Source organism: Hyaena hyaena, unplaced genomic scaffold, assembly GCF_003009895.1.
Source record: "Hyaena hyaena isolate Hyena2069 unplaced genomic scaffold, ASM300989v1 scaffold_148, whole genome shotgun sequence".
In the NCBI taxonomy this organism is placed as follows: Eukaryota; Metazoa; Chordata; class Mammalia; order Carnivora; family Hyaenidae; genus Hyaena; species Hyaena hyaena.
Genome location: NW_024080780.1, coordinates 2606453 through 2625699, shown reverse-complemented (window position 1 = coordinate 2625699; position 19247 = coordinate 2606453).

The following is a 19247-nucleotide window of genomic DNA, read 5'->3' as shown; positions in this document are numbered from 1 at the left end:
ATTTAAGTCACAAGAATCAGCAAACTCTGGGGCATTTTTTTTTTCCTACTGGAGAGCTGGTTGTTGTACCTTTACCTGCACACCATCTGCTGGTCTCCATCCCCCCCGTCTCTAATACAGCAAATCTCCAATGGGGCCAGAGAATATACATTTCTAAGAAATTTCCTGGTGGTACTGATTTTGTTGGTCCAGGGACCACACTTTAAGATTACTTAGAAAAACATTCCAGGGAGCCCTGAAATGGAGAACATATTCATACCCTAAGTCGCCATTGGCAAGAAGAATGCTGATGGCCTCCTCAAGAAACGTATGCTGTAGATTATCCTGTATCAGATTGGTACTAATAAGAGCTGCTGGTTACTGAGTATTGACTGTAGGCAGCCACTTTCTTAGTCATCTCATGCAGGAGCTCATCGAATCCTCCTAAAATGTTAGACAGCATGTTGTAGAATTACAGCTGAAGCCACAGCACAGAAGAGTGAAATGACTTGCTGAAGGTTGTACAGGGGGGTGGGGGAGTTGCTGAGGCATGGACTTGGGCATTCTGGCTCCAGAGCCCATAAGTTTAACCGCTATACCACTAATCACAGAAGAGACCTGACTATTGTTCTGCCAAATATAAATCTATTAACAGTTTCCTCAAAAACAAAACAAAAAAAAGAAGAAAAGAAAAACAGCTTCAAAGAATAGACACACAAAAGGCAATTTGAATGTGTTTTTCCTGACCCGACTAGACTTTCTTGACATAAAAGAAAATGGATAGAGAAGTTTTAATTCCTCACATTGTCCTTCCTCCAATATCACGTGCAGACTGTACCACCAGGTAAAGAGAAAGTAATTCTCCTAGTTCAGGGGTCAAGGAAGTTCTGTAAAGGACAGGATAGTGAACACTTCAGGCTTGGCAGGTCACACAGTCTCTGTTTCAACTACTGCACCTCTGCCCTTGTAGTTTGTAAGCAGCCATAGGAAGGATGTACGAATGAGTGTGGCTATGTTTCGATAAGACTTTGCTTATAAAACAAAATGGGCATTGGGGCCTATTCAGTTATGCGCCGTAATTTGATGACCTGTCCTTAATCATCTAGAAGTCACTCCTTATCCCTAAATAATGAGTTGGAACTACACCTTCATTAAGTTTAGGCAGAATTTTACACAAACCAAACCGAACAAAACAAAAAACAAGCAAACAAACAAAAAACCACCAGTATAGCTGAATAATAACTTGATAGATACCAATGGAAAATCTCCTCAGAAGATGACGTATTTCTCATTCTGATTTGGTTATAGAAGCTCTCTTCCTTGGTTTTAGATTATCATTGTAGGTCAGTTGGCTGGAAAATCATGCTACTAAGATAAAGGTCCACAGGTCTCAAGCTTAGCTTAGCTTTAGCCTTCTTGGCCAAGAGGAAAACAAGACAAATGAAGGAGTATGAGCTCATTTGACCACTTCATATACATTATGACTAGCTTAGAATCACTTTACAGTGTAGCTTATAAGTCAATAATATAGTTCTACTTCTTAGAAGATAGAATATTTATTCCATTTTATAAACCAACACCAACGCTCAGGAATATGATGATGGTCTGAAAGAGATTTGAAAATAAGGTGTCCTAGATCCATCTTCTCCTTAACATTGAAATCGCCACCATCTTGGTAAATGCCTCCAAGATAGATAGAATTGAACTATTGGAAAATAATGTGCAGACATGACATTCAAACAGTGTAATGGATTATCTTCTGAGGAGATTTTCCATTGGTATTTATCAAGTTATTATTCTGATATAATGGTAGGGTTTTTTCGTTTGTTTGCTTGTTTGTTGTTGTTTTTTGTTTTGGTTATTTGCAAAATTCTGCCTAAATTTAATGAAGGTATAGTTTCAACTGATTATTTAGAAATAATGAGTGACTTCTAGATGAATTTAGGGCAGGTCATCAAATTACAGTGCATAACTGAATAGGGCCCAATGCCGGGTTTTTTTTATAAGTAAACTTTCCTCCTAGTCCCTAACCTGTTCATCTTGCCTCCAGGCTCTCATTGCTTGTGATTAGCTTTCATAAGGCACACCCTTAATCCTTTTGTACTCATGAGCAAGAAACTCTCTGGACTACCACTGCATATTGACTTAATGTCGAACTCCTTAGCCAAACATTCAAGACCTGTGATGAGTTAGGCTCATTTTTCTCTCTCCCAGTTTATCTTAACATACCCAGTTTCTATTCCCACATAATCATGTCTTAAGGAAGGAAGTTCCAAGGGCTTAGACAAGTGTTTCAACTAAAACAACAAAACCACATTGCCATGGGACAAACACAATCACAGCCAAGAGACAGACAAAGCTGGAGGCAGCCCGAAAATGAAGAAATCAAAGAGAGAAATGAGAACAAAGTTTCAGAAATAAAGCAACAGAATATGACACTTCCCCTTGTCTATGTGATCTGGTACTTGGTGTCTGGACAGACCTGGGGCTGATGCCCTAAGTCAGTGCTTTCCAAACTTACCTTTCCAGAATGCCTGAGTGCACATCTCAAGACCCCACAAAAAGGCCAGGGAATCTAAATTTTAATAAATGCTTAAGATAATTCTTATGATTGTTCAAGTTGGTCAAATGCTGCTTCCCCTTAAAATCACCTGCAGGCCATGGAGAGAGACCACGTGGAGAGGCCACATGGAAGTGTGCTGGCTGACAGCCCAGCTAAGGTTCCAGCCAACAAGCAGACTCCACTGCCAGGCATGTGTGTGAAGATGGGTCCAGACGACCCCAACCCCAGGCTCCACGATACCCCTGAGGCTCCAGACATTGTGGAACAGAGACAAGTCACCCCCTTCTTTGCCCTGTCTGAATCCCTGGACAACAGAATCCAGAGTCCCATAAAATGGTCTTTTTATTTTTATTTTTTTTTCCAAAAGTTCATCTGGAGAGCTTTTAAAATGCTGTAGGTTGGGTCTTGTCCCCAAGACATCCTGATTTATTTAGTCTGGAGTAAGATCTGGTATTAATTTCCCCCCTTCGTTTTGCCATAAAAATTTGAATATCAAGAAGAGTTGAATAAATAATAAATGGAAATCTGTGGATTCATCACAATTGTGAATATTTTACAATATGATAGATTGATGATAGATCGATAGATCGATAGATCGATAGATAGATAGATAGAGTTGAACTATTGGAAAATAATGTGCAGACATGACATTTGACCTCTAAGTACTTCAACATGGAACTATCCAAAAATAAGGGCATTGTCTTACATAAACACAATAGCATTCTCACGTCTAAGAAAATAACAATTCCCTAACATCCAGTCCATGTTTAAATCTCCTTAATGGTCTCAAAAATCTCCTCCTTTCCTTTTCTTTTTAATAAGAATCCAATCAAATTTCATACATTGCATTTGCTTATTAAGTTACTTTGGTCTATTGTTCTCCCTTTTAGTTATTTATTTGTTAAGTTACACTGACTTTAAAGCAAGCAGGCCAGTGGTCATGTGGAATGGTCTACAATGTCTACTGGTCTGAACGTCTTTTCTTGATGTCATTTCCCTTATACATGCTTATTCCCAGCAAGTTATAAGCTGAAATCTAAGTCCATAGAAAATAGACTTGGACCAAGCCTTTGGGACAAGTATAGTTCATAAGAGATGTATGCTTTATATGTTGTCATATTTTTAGTGATGTTGACTTTGAGCCTTTGATCAAGGGGATGACCACCTTACCTCTCCATCAAAACACTTTTTTTTCCTCTTTGCAACTAGCAAGGAATCTGTGAGATGATATCCTGGCACATAAATGAAGTGTTTTCCCAACAAAATTTCATCTAGTACTTTTAGCATGCATTGATGCCTCTGGCCAGAAAGAACTCTTGAGTTCAGAGTTGCAAAAGGGTATTTTTTCCCCACTTTTGTATTAAGGCATAATTCTTATGTCATAAAAATTCATCTTTTTTTCTGTATGGTTTTGCAATTCTTGACAAGTGTATGTACACTGATCTGTAACTACCACAAGCATTAACATGATAGAATAGTTCCCTTGCCCGCCTTGGCCAAATTCTCCCACATCAAGGATTATGGTCAGCACCTCCTCAACTAGATCTCTCAGTGACCACTAGTATGTGTTATGTCCCTTTAAATTTCCTTTTTCCAGGGTGTCACATACATGGGATCATACATTGTGTGGCTTTTTAAGTGACTTCTTTCACTTAACAATATGATAAGAGACATCCATGTTGTTTCCTGTATTGCTAGTTCTTTCCTTTTTATTGCGGAGTCGAATCCCATTGTAGGAGTGCATTAGCGCTTGTTTTCTATTCGCAGGTTGAGGGACGTTGTTTACAGCTTGGGCCAATTATGAATAAAGCCATAAAAGCATTCTCCATCAGGTGTCTGTGCGAACATAGGTTTTTATTTCACTTGGGTAAATACTTAGAAATAGGATTTCTCTTTTAAAATTATTTTAATTGTTTGTAAGCTTATTTACTTATTTTGGGGGGGGGCTCATTGGTGAGTAGGGGGAGGTGCAGACAGAGAGAGAATGAATCTCAAGTAGGCTCTGCAGAGTCACTGCAGAGCCCAACACAGGGCTCAAACTCATGAAACTGAGAGATCATGACCTGAGCCAAAATCAAGAGTCAGATGCTTAACTGACTGAGCCCTCCAGGTGCCCCAAGAATAAGATCTCTGAGTTGTTTACTAGCTGTGTGTGTTACCATATAAGAAACGACTCAATTCTTTTCCACGGGAGCTGTACCATTTTACATACACACCACAATGCAGGAGAGTCACATGTTCACTGTTTAAGGACTATCATTCTTGAAATTTCATGGGTGTTCTCCTATGGGGTAGGGGAAAGCATTTTCTCACCCACTTGAGATGAATTATAGTTCTTAAAAAAAAACAGAGTAAATGCTCATTCTTTTCACTTAATTACCAATTTTCAGGGTAAAGAGCTCTTATAGCAGTCATTTCCAGTGACGGCAAGTGAGTTTTTTTTTTCCTTCCTCTGTTTCTCTCTTTCTTCTCTGTACTATAGGTTTATGCATTTTTTAAATTCCATAGTTTAAATCAATACCATTTATCATTCTTTTTAATTCTCAAAGTGTTCCAAATTTGCCTCATGAGAATGTTGTCAAGTTGCTCTTAGGACCTTTTGAGATAAGTTTTGGATACTTCTTCCCTCTCTGGAATGAGAAGATTCCCATTCTTACCTTGACCTTTCCTTGAACGAGGCCTAGAATCAGCCATTTCTCCAAGATGTCTGGTTCCTCTAAGTGATACTTAGAAACCACGTCTTGACAGCAGACATCTCATGGTTTTAAGTTCTTTCAATGGAAATACACACACATATGCACACACTTTAAATCAAGAACTAAGGTACATGCATGCATATAAATCATGAGCTCATACCAATATTCCCAATCAAAGCTTAATCTTAACTTCTTTGACATTTTAACTTGTACCTCCTTTTTCTTACACCAGAAATCTTGATTCTTCATAAAACTAACATATCTACTAATTTGCTTTATTTCCTACTACAAATGAGATAGCATCAAAATCTCCGTATTACTATTACTACTAGTAAGACTGTTGAAGAAAGTCTAAGATTGGTGTAGTTTCTTTCTGTCCTGACATGTTTCCCATCAGAGATGTCCAATAGGAGTACTGAGTGCAAAAATCTCTTGAACTAATCCTTTCTCTGTGTGATTATGTTTCTAACTCAGTGTGCATTTAAGTGTATTTGATTCCATTTGTTCTGAAATTTAGGGTCCAGACTTAATACATTGTATGAGCTTCCCAGAGGATCCTAGCCATAGTTTGAGAAACACTGACCTGATTGTTCTCTCTCCTCTTTCCCTCCCCTTGAAATGGCTTCTCTCCCATTCCTTTTCATTGAAACCCCATCCTTTCTTTAAGGATCGCCTCCTCCACCCACAGCCCTCCTTATGATCCCATTAGTCAAGAGTAACATTTCCCTCCTCTGGACTCCAACACCCTCTGACCATTCCCGATAGAATTTTAAATATTCTACTTTGTATTACAGTCCCTGTCAAGGGTCTGCAAACTTTTGCTATAAGAGGCCAGATAGTAAATATTTTAGGCTTTGTCAGTCATTTCCATCTCTGTCACATACTCCTTTTCTTCTTTATAATTCGTCATATTCTGAGGAGGCACGGCCAACAAAAACAGCTGGTACCCTGAGACTTAGCCCTTAAATAGTTTGCCAACACCTTCCTTATGTTGTCTTGCTATTCGAGTGTACCTTGGGGGCAGGAAAAGTCTTACTTGCCCCTATCTGCCCCACTTATAGCAGAGCACGTGGGAAGGGATGCTCACCAAATGTTTATTAAATTCATGAATATACGATATTGTGTTATGGCTTACTTACAAGAACCTGTTATTAACCCAGAAAATTGAGCTGCTCAGAACAATCAAAACACATTGTATAAACACAGAGCATTGGTCACAGATAGTGACCTGTGTAACCTAACACGTGTTCAGCCACTTGCCAAGCCTCCTTCAATGGTATGTGCATGCTAATCATCATGGGCGTGGAAGTTCTTGGGACTACACACAAGTGTCAGAGAGAGAGAGAAAGAGAGAGAGAGAGAGAGTTAATGGCTAGAAATGCACAGGGACAAACAAGATAGCAGAGGTGAGAGTAATTAAACTTCCCTCCGTGTGACCAGAAGGAGGGTCCCAGTGCCTGTGACGATACAGCCCAGCCCAGCAGAAAATGCCAACAAGATAAGAAAGGAGCTCTGCTTTCTTGGAGCCTGATTTCCATGTTCATGTGTGTCTGGAAGAGAAACCAAATCTGACATCATGGAAGAGGGAGGGAAAAGAGGTAACAGACAAGGCAGGATTACTCCTCTGGAGGACTGAGCACAGTGATGATTTCCTCCTAGTCCACCTTCCTGTAACGTCTCCCCAGTCTGCACCTTAGTGCAAGATGCTAATTTTAGCAGGGGGGAGAAAAATGGAAATGCCTTTTAAAAATGTGTTCTCTTGTGTTTCAGAAGGTTTGTACTGAGACTAAATTTCTGCTTCTGATCAGAACCCTGGTGTCCGGGTGATGTTACTTTCTACTGCTGGGAACTCCACCCGAAGTGACTCATATCTCACATTAAAAAGTAGGTGGGATGGGGCGCTTGGGTGGCTCAGTCAGTTAAGCATCTGACTTCGGCTCAGATCATGATCTTGCAGTCTGTGAGTTCAAGCCCCGGGTCAGGATCTGTGCTGACAGCTCAGAGCCGGGAGCCTTCTTCAGATTCTGTGTCTCCCTCTCTCTGCTCCTTCCTTGCTCATGCTCATGTTCATGCTCTGTCTCTGTCTCTCTCTCTCTCTCAAATAATTAAACATTAAAAAAATTAAAAAAACTAAAATAAGTAGTAGATGGGGGTGCCTCAGTGGCTCAGTCAAACATCTGACTCTTGGTTTCATCTAAGGTCATGATCTTACAGTTCCTGAGATTGAGCCCCTCCCTCATCAGGCTCTGCATTGACAGCATGGAGCCTGCTTGAAATTCTATCTCTCTGCCTCTCCCCCACTCTCTATCTCTCTCAAAATAAGTAAATAAATATTTTTTAAAAAGTAGATGTCTTTGTGGTGTTGCCAAAGAATTTAAGAGCCCATTTGAAACGTTTTTATTCTAAGACAATTTATTTCCATATGTCATTGGGATGAAAACTATGTGACATCTCTTCAGAACAAAGATGCTTTATAATAACACTGTTTGAAGTCAGGCTTTCACTTCTTCCCTCAGCATGTCATTTCTTCGGCATTTAAACAAGACGGTTTCTCTGAATAGCATCCACCTGGTCAAGAATAGTTTGTGACAAAAACTAGAGATTGTGCTGATGCCTTTTAAGCACGACCAAGCCAAACAGCTGAACTATTTCTGCTGTCTCTTAGCAATTAAGATGTAACACATTTGTGATATTTGTGGACATTTGTTATACTTCTGATGAACAATTAGTCTGCAAGACTATTAACAGGAAATTCCACTAGTGAGATAAGCAGCTGTTCGTGCAAAACTTCGGCCAGATCATGGGACCCAAATCTTCTTTATGCAACTACTGTTTCCTGAATAGTCAGCATTCCTTAAGTATCCAAGAGGAAATGCTTGGAAAATAACTTTTCTGGCTAATTTTGACTATTCCATTTTCGTTAAGGGGCAAACAACTTTTATGCTTCATCTGCCTTCTTACACTTGACGTTTGTAAAATGTGAGTATCTAATGGTGTCTTTAATCACCACATAAATTTCAAAGAGTCGGCATCAATAAGTGCCCAAGAGTAGTCATTTCTTTTTTTTAATGTTTATTTATTCTTTTTTTAAAAATGTTTATTCATTTTTTAGAAAGACAGTGTGAGTGGAGGAGGGTTAGAGAGAGAGGGATACACGCAATCTGAAGCAGGCTGCAGGCTCTGAGCTGTCAGCACAGAGCCTGACGTGGGGCTTGAACCCACAAACCACGAGATCATGACCTGAGCCAAAGTCAGACACCTAACCAACTGACCCACCCAGGCGCCCCTATTCTTGACAGATAGAGAGAGACAGAGCATGAGTAGGGGAGGGGCAGAAAGGGGGGGAGGGCACAGAATCCAAAGCAGGCTCCAGGCTCCAAGCTGTCAGCACAGAGTTCCACGCAGGGCTTGAACTCACAAACCACAAGATCGTGACCTGAGCTGAAGTCGCCCAACTGACTGAGCCACCCAGGCGTCCCTACTCATTCCTAGGCTACAGTGCAGAATGATAAGGTCTGTCTTCATCCCGATTGCACAACATTTAATAGGGCACAATTATTTCATTCTTGAAGCAAAAATTGACGCCCGATAGCCTGGCGTCATCTAGGACACGCTCGGGCTCAAAAATATGTACCTCTTCCTTTTTTGAGCTATTAAAATATTAAATGTAAAACTCACACTGCAACCTTTATTTAGTGTCCTCTAAATTGCTGGGAATACATCTCCAAAAGACTGAGAGGAAAATGAGTGGTAAATACCTAGTTAGGTTACAATGCCATCGCAGAAATGACGGCAGTTCTGAGTACATTCTAGAAAGGCAAGACATTCCTCACAGCGGGACAAGAGTTTTATCAAGGATTCACTCACAAACCGTCCATCAATCACCGAAATCTAAATACCACTCACATCTGCCTCTTCCTTTTTATCCCAACTGCCTCATGTCCCCTCTTTTCTACCCCATAATGGACAAAAAAGGAAACGTGGAAAGGCCTTGGGTTTATTTTAAAGTAAAAGCAGAAGACCATAATTTTATCCCCATCAGTAAAATATTTCCGAGCAGGCCTTCTCAATCAGTGCACGTTTATTTATAAATGACACACATGGACTGCTCTGAAGTAGAGTATTAAATAGCAGTAGAGGTCAGTGCCTTTCTTTTTTTTTTTTTTTCCCCCAGATTAAAGAATACGTCTGCACCCAGTTTTCTTCTACGATTTTCTTGCATACATTTTAAGGAACAAGTGTCACCCGCAAATTGTGAGACCATTGCTCAAAACGGCCTCCAGAGCAAACCTGCTGAAATAATGTCAGATCATAGTTAAGATCTTGTCTAAAGTCCCGCAATCATGGTCTTTAGCATTTACTTGAAAATAAACCCAAGGCCGTTCCGGGTATTCTTTTCAGCCCATTAGAGCTTCAGCTCTGGCTATAAAGATAAACAGGTTTCTGTTCAGATAAACAGACCCTACACTTCCGCCTCATCTTCAGCCCCCTTCTATCAAGCCCTTTGCTCTAGTCTTGCTGAATTTTTAGCAGCAAAGGAGTTAAGACAGAAAATGCACGGCCTCCTCATGGTGGCTGCTGACGGCCAGATGCCACACGGGTTTCCAGTTGAAAACACCCCTAAGGTTGAACTGGCCAGAAGCCTGAACTACAACTTCCCAAGAGGATTAAGAAGTGTCCTTTTTAAGGGTGTCTGGGTGGCTCAGTCAGTTAAGCATTCAACTCTCGATCTCACCTCAGGTCATAATATCATGGTTTGTGTGTTCGAGCCCCGCGTCAGGCTCTGCGCTGATAACATGGAGCCTGCTTGGAATTCTGTCTCTCTCCCTCTCTCTCTGCCCCTCTCCTGCTCGTGCTCTCTCACTCTCAAAAAATAAATAGATAGGGGCACCTGGGTGGTTCAGTTGATTAAGCGTCCGTCTTCGGCTCAGGTCATGATCTCACAGTTTGTGGGTTCGAGCCCCGTACCTGGCTCTGTGCTGACAGCTAGCTCAGAGCCTGGAGGCTGCTTCAGATTCTGTGTTTCCCTCTCTCGCTGACCCTCCCCTACTCATGCTGTCTCTATCTCTCTCTCAAAAATAAATAAAACATTTAAAAAAATTTTTTTTAAAAACAAAGTAAATAAATAAACCTAAAAAAAAAAAAAAGCCTGAAGTGTCCTTTTTAGCGAAGGTGGTCAAATAGCACAAACTTCCAGTTAGCAGATAAATAAGTCACGGGGATGTAATGTTTGGCATGGTGACTAGAGGCAACAGCACTGTGTTGTATGTTTGAAAGTTGCTGAAAGAGGGAATCCTAAAAGTGCTCATCGCAAGAAAAAATTGCAACTTTGTGTGCTGATGGACACTAACTAAACTTATGGTCATCATCTGGAATATATACAAACATCAGATCATTACACTGTACATCTAAAATTAAAGCAATGTTATATGTCAACCATATCTCTTATTTTCTAAAAACAAGCATAAAAAGATAATAATAATGAAAAAAGAAGTGCTCCCTTTTAAAACATTTTTTAAATCCTGGAATGCAAGATGAGCCCTGTTATATGACAGATAGGGAATGGGGCCGTGTACCGTACAATCGGCTCCAACTGGCCATAACTGTAAACTACAAATCCAGAAGGTAACCCAGATATGCACCCTAAGACCTTTACCGCTCCACATCATTTCTACTAGTTCAGAGAATGAACATGGACTCGTTATCCCCGTGCCCGATAACTTAGCCACCTTTTCTGCGGTCAAGTTCCCCACCCGGGGGATCACCATCCCCCCTGCCTTCCGTGTAGCAAGCCCAACACCCATGGTCAATGGCTCCCTCCCCTTCATGCCCACGTCCATTTACGAACACCTCCTTTCCTTGGAGAAGTCTCTTAAATCCAGCCTTTCTCCTCTGCCATTCATTTATCCAGGCTTCACCGTTTCTCCTGAGCAATTACAATGGTCTCCAACCTCCAGGGGCTCTGCTGACCAGTTATCTTCTTTAAAAAAAAAAATCAGCTTATAACATTTTTCCCAATTAAAAACTTTTTGTTAAGTTTATTTATTTTGAGAGAAAGCAGGCGCTTGTGTAGGGGGGAAGGGCAGAGAGAGAGAGAGGGAGAGAGAGAGAATCCTAAGAAGGGTCTGCACCATCAGCACGTCGCGCCCATGTGGGGCTGGAACCCACAAACCCCGTGATCATGACCTGAGCTGAAGCCAAGAGTAAGATGCGTCACCCACTGAGCCACCCTGGAGCCCCCGGTTAAAAACTTTACTACTGGGGCGCCTGAGTATCTCAGTCCGTTAAGCGCCCAACTTCAGCTCAGGTCATGATCTCACCGTTCTGGGTTGGAGCCCCACGTCAAGCTCTGTGCTGACAGCTCAGAGCCTAGAGCCTGCTTCGGATTCCGTGTCTCCCTCTCTATCTGCCCCTCCTCTGCTCACACTGTATCTCTCTCTCAGAAATAAATAAAAACATTTAAAAATTTAGGGAAAAAAACCCAACTCTTATTACTGCTCTCAGTAACGGTTTGTCCAAACACTTTTGTTCATGTTCCTCCGCTAGCTAAAGCTCTTGAGTGCGTACCTCTAAAATGATTATTTACTCAAACATTACGAACATGTGTTACTGTGCTCACGTTGTTGTGCATCTTATAAAATAAGAAACACATGAAAATAAATTTTAAGGTATGAAATAACCCCTTATGTCATATCTTTGAGGTGATGAAACTGTCCCATGTCCTGATCACAGCAATGGTTACATGCACATGGACGTTTAACGACCGTATGCTAAAACTCAGACACCTGTACACCAGTAAAAAGTCGATTGTACTGCTTGTAAATGTAACAACTAAATTTTAGGAAAGTATGAGAGAAAACTAAAAGTAAATAGTTTTAATATGTTTGCCTACTCGCAATGGGATAACTTTTTGTGTCTTCTGAGTGCACTCACGCCATTGGAAGATGCAGCATTGAATTCAAACGATTCAGAGGGGCATTTTGGCTGTCATTGGACCAGCGGCAGGAAAATCCCCAAGTCACTGGAGGGCTTTCCCTCTCATTTGGTAATGGCCACTTCTCCACTTGCACGGTACGGAAACACTGACAGTAAGTACGGATCAGTGTGTATAACCACTAAATTATAGGAGGTTATTTGTGTTATTCTTCTAGAACACATAATGGATCTAAATTTGCTTTTGTGTTGGGGCGCCTGGGTGGCTGTCAGTTAAGCATCTGACTTTGGCTCAGGTCATGATCTCACGGTTTGTGAGTTTGAGCCCTGTGTTGGGCTCTGTGCTGACAGCTCAGAGCCTGGAGACTGCTTCTGATTCTGTCTCCCTCTCTCTGCCCCTCCTTCACTCTCTCTCTCTCTCTCTCTCTTTCAAAAATGAATAACCATTAAAGTCATGAGACAGAAAGACACTGACTGGAGTGATACAGTCCAAGGAAGAAGTACCTACAGTGCTAAGTAAAAATCGCCTATCAAAGTAAAGAGCCCAGGAGAGCCTGGGAGGCTCAGTCGGTTAAGCATCTGACTTCAGCTCAGGTCATGATCTCACAGTTTGCAGGCTCGAACCCTGTGTCGGGCTCTGTGCTGACAGCTAGCTCAGAGCCTGGAGGCTGTCTTTGGATTCTTTGTCTCCCTCTCTCTCTGACCCTCCGCTGCTCACGTTGTCGCTCTCTGTCTCTCAAAAATAAATAAAAGACACTAAAAATAAAAAAAAAAAACAAAGTAAAGAGCCCAGAACATCAAATATATGGATGGGAAAGAGCCCCCACAGAAGGAGGTTAGGGAGGACCCCCTCCCTAGATCAGGAGGGACCACCTCCCAGGTAAGGCATCTACATCAGCCCCTTAGTGATGAAAACTTCAAGCAAACTATCCACCATGGTAGTTTCACATTTCACCAAGATAAACCCACATGGTCTACCTGTTTACCAACGTGAGAAAAACTTGTGGAAGGCTTTGAATGGATAGATATAAATCAACTTTCTGGGTGTAGCTACCCTTTGGGATTATACGATTCTTCAAGGCTTGTGCTTTTCATGTCTTTAAATTATTTCACAACTCTCCGTTCCACAAATGGTTTGCGTCTATTTTTTAAGATTTATTTCAGCATCCCTGACTGCCCATGCATGTGTGTATTGTCTGAATTTTCTTTTGAACCAGTTGTAACATCTTATTTGTTTCCTCATTTAATTCATGTGTTAAAGAATTTATTTGATACCTTCATCTTCACAGGAGTCATAATTTTGCCCTTTCTACAAAATCTTCCCTCCCTCTTTTTTTTGGGGGGGGGTGGGGAGAAATGAAGTGTGTGTGCACATGCCCAAGAGTCGGGGGAGGGCAGGAGGGACAGAGAAAGAGAGAAAGAGAGAGAAAATCCCAAGCAGGCTCAACTGCTCAGCTTGGAGCCTGATGCGGGGCTCGATCTCAAGGACCTGTGCCGAAATCAAGAATCAGATAGGGTGCCTGGTGGCTCAGTCGGTTAAGTGTCAGACTTCAGCTCGGTTCATGATCTCACAGTTTGTGAGTTCGAGCCCCGTGTTGGACTCTGTGCTGACAGCTTTCAGATTCTGTGTCTTCTCTCTCTTTCTCCCCCTTCCCAGGTCATGCTCTGTCTCTCTCCATCTCTCAAAAATAAATAAATATTGAAAAAAGAAAAGAGTCAGATGCTTGACTGACTAAGCCATCCATGTGCCCTAAAAACTTTCCTTTCAACGCTGAGAACCCCGGAAAGCCTCCGAGACTTGTCACATCGTGAGAAAGTATATCCTCATAATAGGCAGAGGAGGAACCAAACACATTTCCCCTCTGATCATCTTTCCATTCTCTGAGTGAATAGAGTCGCTGCACTCAGGGGGTGGGAGACCTTCAGCTGCCTCAGCTTTTGTTCTCTGTAGACCTTTGCAGAAAATTCTCCACTAAAGATGAAACAAATAAAAAAAAATTACCTGAAACCTTTACCTTCAAATCTGCCACAACCTCTCCGAAATGTGTGTCCAGCCTCTCCTTTCCCTTCCTCTCCCAGCCTTCCCCCTCTCGGACCCTCTGCTCAGCCACACAGAGTGACCCTTTCCCCTTATGCTCCAGTCCCATAGGACGAGGAAGGCAGAGGGCGAATTCTCCTCCTCTCTTTCATCCTTCAAGACTCTGTTAAAGCCACCTCCTTCTGTGACAAGTTTTAAACACGTGTAGGCAGGACTACTCAACATCTTTTCCCAATTTTTTCACAAAATGGGTACAAATTCTACAGCTTAGACACTGACACTTCGTCTGTTTCCGTGAACATCAAATTAAGAAAATTCATTATTGGCACTTTGCTCTAAGGTTCACCTTGGGATTGGAACTGCATTTGTGTAAAAAAACGCTTAATGCCCCGTAAGCATAGAAGGTGACCCTGAGGGGCCCCCTGGGTGGCTCAGTTGGTTGAGCGTTCGACTTCAGCTCTGGTCATGATCTCACGGTTCGTGGGTTTGAGCCTCGCTTCAGGCTCTGTGCCGACAGCTCGGAGCCTGGAGCCTGCTTTGGATTCTGTGTCTCCTGCTCTTTCTGCCCCTACTCCGTTCACACTGTCTCTGTCAAAAATAAGTTAATGTAAAAAAATTTTTTTTAAATAAAAAAATTTTAAAAAGAAGGTGACCCCGAGGGTATAATTTAGAATCAAATTACAGAAAAATACTTGAGCAGCTCTGTCTAATTAGTGATAGAGAACTGGAGTCGGGGTGGGAGTGAGGAGGAGGAGAAGGAAGATGGGAGGCAGAGGAAGAGAGAAGAAAGGAGAAGGGAGGAGTAAGAAAGAATTAGTGTCGGTGGAAATGCCCAAGAAACATTATGAAGGATGGGGGGTGGGGTGGGGTTGTGGTTCTGTTATTCAATTTTCAATTCATTGCTCTATGGCTCGGCAATGGAACTTTCCTTGTCATCCACTCGCCGGTAGAAATCTACCACATGCAGCTGCATCATGTGCGTTGTATTTTAATGGGAGGAGCAAATAATCAAGGGTTAAGTCTCATGTTTGGGTTGAATCCAAGGAAAAGATAAAGCACCGGCTCTAAGACATAGAGGAGAGGACGAAAATTCAGCAGAAGCTAGAAGCTGCAAACATAAGTGGCTGGGAGTGTGACACCAGGAATGTGCAGAAGTTTTGGAGACAGCGTTGAACTTGCCATTGTCTGGTGGGAGGCAGTTGGATCTTGGCTTTGATCTCCATCTAAGAAGGCTATTGGTGGGTAGCCCAGCTGGTTCCTGGCTTACTCAGATCCATGACCCAGTGATTCTGGAATCATTGCTATTTGAAAGTAGAAACTACTTGAGGGTGGGAAGATACAATATTCCTTTCCTCCAAGCAGAGCAAAGCGCCTGCTTCATAATAGGTGATGAAAGGTTAATGCATCACTTTACAAATTTGAACTAATTAGAAGGTATTGGAATGCCATTTATCACAGCTTGTGGTCAAAGATAACTGCAATTGCTAATCGAAACGATTACCTATAGGCACTCCAAGTACTTATATTTATTATACAACAATACTATATTATGTTATTATATTTATATTGTTGGAGTTATTTTTCTCTGGGATTAAAACACTGCACATTCTTTGGTGGTATCAAGAAGTGTGTCAACCCTTTGAGGTCACCATCGTTCTTCCATGTAATGAAATAAAGATTCTGAAGATGCTCAGGACCCAAGAACCTACCAGGGGCCAGAAGAAGATGGTTCTATAGGAACTCTTATGGGCTGAGTTGTGTCGTCCCCCCCAAATTCACACGTTGAGGTTCTAGCTCCCAGTACCTCAGAATGTGGTGGTACTTGGAGACAGGGTCCTTAAAGAGGTCATCAAAGTAACATAAGGTCGTATGTCTGGGACCCAATCCAACTTAACCAGTGTCCTTACAGAGGAAATTAGAACACAGATGTGTGTGTACAGAGGAAAAGCCATGTGAGGGCATCTGATGAAGGTAGGCGTCTACAAGCCAAGGAGAGAAGCCTGAGAAGATGTGCCAACACCTTGGACTTGATCTTGGACTTCCAGCGTCCAGAACCATGAGAAAATCAATTTCTATTGTTCAAACCAGTCAGTCTGTGGTGTTTTTTGTGTCAGTCCTGGAAAGCAAATACAAGGACCACGTTTTCCAGGCTAAAAATTAGGACACGTGGCCTGACAAATACAAATGGTTTATAGTCAGCTGACTGACTAGAATACCCTGTGTTTGAAACCGAGCCATACCTAATCCATAGTGTTGTTTCCAAATAGGACTCGGCTTAATCCTAGAAAAATACGTTTACTCCGTTCTCTATAAAACCCTTTTCAAGGGCGTTCAGTTCCCACCGCTGGAAAGCCACAGGATCCTCATTCTGAAACTGAAGTCTTACCACCACACAGCATTTTGACGTCATTTAAAAACCAAACCAGGCATGCCTGGGGGGCTCAGTCAGTTAAGCGTCCGACTTTGGCTCAGGTCATGATCTTGCAGTTCATGGGTTCGAGCCCCGCATCAGGCTCTGTGCTGACAGCTAGCTCAGAGCCTGGAGCCTGCTTCAGATTCTGTGTCTCCCTCTCTCTCTGACCCTTCCCTGCTCACTCTGTCTCTCTCTCTTTTTCTCAGAAATAAATAAAAAAATTTTTAAAAATTGAAAAAACAAACCAACCAACCAAATGTGAGTTAGAGAGAATTAAGGGCAGAAATCCATGGGCTTTTTGTCTTCAACATATAATATAGACTACATTATTACAAGGGCACCCTGTTCTATATTTAAGAGAGAGGAAATCTAAGAACGCTGAATGCCTTTAGGAAGACAAATCCTCTAGGACAGCAGCCTGGGCCAGCACTTGCAGGCTCTCAGGCCAATAAGGGACATAATTAGAAAACACCTGGGGGGTGGGGAGGGGAAGGAATTATTTTAAACTAAATATCCTTTAAGATTTAAATCAAAGAATGAGTTGGAATCTGGCCATGGCTGTTGATACAGGGCATATTAAACACAATGCCTGTTTTTTCCCTTAGAGCTAGGATTAAAAAAAAAATCAAGCTTTTATTTATTAATATACACTACACAAAAATGCTAACATAGATATGTTGAAAAGCCCGTTGGGGATCCGAAAAAAAAAAAAATGAAACCTGTGGAATCCTTGTGAAATATAAGCCAGGTGTGAACTTTGGTTTTTTCCTTTTTCCTTTTGCCAGAAAACTTTAGACGTGCGGAGTTCACGTTGTTAACTGGGCATTTCCATTTTCTCCACAGGTTAGAGAAATACGGCTAAGCTAAGTAGAAAGGAAAATTAAATTATGACTATTACTGGAAGAAATGCAATTACTTGACTCTTGGGGTAAGATGAAAAAGTGGAACCAAATTGCAAAATTACTCCATTCACAAAAACCAGGGAAGAAAGTAAGAAAAAAGCATAGCTAGGGAAAAATAAATCATATCAACTGTCCCTTATAAAATGGGGAGGGAAAACCCATATTAAATCCTTGGAAAATGGGGCCTAGAAGAAGCTGTGTGTTTCCCAAAATCGGAAGGTAGCTGTCAGCCTCATTTCCCCAGAAACATCCCTGATAAAGAAGGATGAGCAGGTCAAGGTCAGGAGAAAATCTCCCTAATTTCTCCCCACTTTATTTATTTTTTTTTACTGTTTTATTTGTTTTTGAGAGAGAGAGAGCATGAGTGGGGAAGGGTCAGGGAGAGAGGGGCACAGAGGATCCAAAGCTGGCTCTGGGCTAATAGCAGTGAGCCTGAGGTGGGGCTCGAACTCAGGAACCATGAGATCATGACCTGAGTTGAAGTCAGATGCTCAACAAACTGAGCCACCCAGGTGCCCTTTCTCCACTTTAAAGGGGAGCAGCCTAAGGAGGTAGGCAAGTAGCCTAAGGGACAGGGGTGGAATGTCTCCCAGAAACCGAAGTTTCAACCCATTTACCCACCGACTCATCCCAGGACTATTAAGGGAAAACACAATGTGCATGAAAGCCCATAACGGTCTCTACTAACAACTAGGTTTCTGGGGCGCCTGAGTGGCTCAGTTAGTTAAGCGTCCAACTTCAGCTCAGGTCATGATCTCGCAGTTCGTGAGTTCAAGCCCCATGTCTGGGTCTGTGCTGACAGCTCAGAGCCTGGAGCCTGTTTCAGATTCTGTGTTTCCCTCTCTGTTCCTCCCCTGCTCATACTCTTCTCTCTGTCTCTCCCTCAAAAATAAAATAAATAAAAAAAGTAAAAAAAAAAAAAAAGCCAACTAGGGGTTTCTAAGGATGAAGGACAAAAAAGAAAAGAAAAGAAATAAGATAAAACACACTGATTTTTGGTAAATCAAATAATTTTACAATTTGGTTCTACTTTGTCATCCTACCCCAGAAGTCAAATAATGTGGGGGATGGGCACAAGGATGCATCATTTAAACTGAAGCCTCATTTAAAATCCTTGACTCCTCCGAGTGCCTAGTGGCTCAGTCTGTAAAGTGCCTGACTCTTGGTTTTGGCTCAGATCATGACCACTCAGTTTGTGAGTTTGAGCTCTGTGGGCTCTTGTGCAGACAGTGCAGAGCCTGCTTGGGATTCTGTCTCTCTCCCTCTCTGTCTCTCTCTCAAAATAAATAAATGAACCTAAAACAATTAAAACAAATACATAAAATTCTTAACCTCTCTTCAGATCAAAATTGCCATTACAACTTACGTTACATTTGCCAAATTGCCATTTACAATTCACATTGCTGTGTGACATTGGGCAGGCTACTCAACATCTCTTAGCATCAATTTCATCATCTGTAAAACAAGAATTATTATGATACCTACATACAAGGAGAAAATGAGTTAATATATATAAAGCACTTAGAAAAGTGCTGGGCATATAGTAAACACCATATTAGTTTAGACTCTAATTATTTTTGTTACTTTTATTGTTGAAGTCCATAAGCCTCCCTCTTTTTGCCCCTCTGGCTAGGACAGGTGTGGGTGGGTGCATTATAGGCCAGACATCATCAAAGATACTGGTGATTTTTTTTTTTTAATCAAAAGATTCAATGTCTGGTTG